This window comes from Rana temporaria, chromosome 11, assembly GCF_905171775.1.
Source record: "Rana temporaria chromosome 11, aRanTem1.1, whole genome shotgun sequence".
NCBI lineage: Eukaryota > Metazoa > Chordata > Amphibia > Anura > Ranidae > Rana > Rana temporaria.
The window spans coordinates 9,388,999-9,390,486 of NC_053499.1; positions in this window are offsets into that span (position 1 = coordinate 9,388,999).

The following is a 1,488-nucleotide window of genomic DNA, read 5'->3' on the forward strand; positions in this document are numbered from 1 at the left end:
GCCAGCTACAAGTATTTATACTGAGGAGGGGGGAGGGGGCAGCCTAATCCTTTCCAAAAGCAAATGGAAAAAAATGGGAGAGATCAACGTCAAAGGTGACAGTAACAGCATCCCCTTATTATTTGATGGAGGGGGGGGGGGGGCAGGGTGAAAAACAAGATGACGACATTCACTCCAAAAAGTGAGAAAGGAGGAGGTTTTGGAAAAATATTATTATATTATTAATGAATTGGATTAAAGACCAATAAATATATATGTAGATGGATGGATAGATAGATAGATAGATAGATAGATAGATAGATAGATAGATAGATAGATAGATAGATAGATAGATAGTAGAATAGAATATATATAGATATATAGATAGTAGATAGATAGCTGGTAGAATAGAAGATAGATAAATAGATAATACCTGGAGAGAAAGATAGATAGCCAGATAGATAAATAGATGGATAATAGATATACAGTTAGTAGAATACAAGATAGATAGATAGAAAGATAGATAGTTAGTAGAATAGAATATAGATAGATACTAGATAGATAGTTAGTATAATAGAAGATAGATCGATAGATAATACCTGGAGAGAAAGATAGATAGATAAATAGATGTATAATAGAAATATAGGGGCAGATCCACGTACATCGGCGCATATTTCCGCCGGGCGTAGCGTATCTAAGATACACTACGCCGCCGCAACTTTTTTTTTTTTTTTTTAGAATCCTCAAAGAATGTGCGCCGTAAGTTACGACGGCGTAGTGTATCTTTGGCGGCGTAAGGGCGCACAATTCAAATCGATGTGATGGGGGCGTGTTTTATGTAAATACGTTGTGACCCAACGTCAACAATGTTTTTTTTTTAACGGCGCATGCGCCGTCCGTGGGGGTATCAAAGTGCACATGCTCGAAATGAACCCGCAACAAGCCAATGTTTACAACGTGAACGTCATTCTACGCAAAGCCCTATTCACGAACGACTTACGCAAACGACGTACAAAATTCTAATTTTGACGAGGGAACGACGGCCATACTTAACATAGGATACGCCTCATATAGCAGGGGTAACTTTACGCCGAAAAAAGCCTTACGGAAACAACGTAAAAAAATGCGCCGGGCGCACGTACGTTTGTGGATTCGAGTATCTAGCTAATTTGCATACTCGACGCGAAATTAGACGGAAACGCCACCTAGCGGCCATCGTAAATATACACCTACGATCCGACGGCGTACTAAGACGTACACCTGTCGGATCGATCCCTCATTCCGTCGAATCTTGTTTTGTGGATACAAAACAAAGATACGACGCGGAAACCTTGAAATTACGCGCCGTATCAATAGCTAAGCCGGCGTAATTTCTTTGTGGATCTGCCCCATAGTTAGTAGAATGAAAGATAGATAGATAGATAGATAGATAGATAGATAGATAGATAGATAGATAGATAGATAGAAAGATAGATAGTAGAATACAATATAGATATATAGATAGATAGT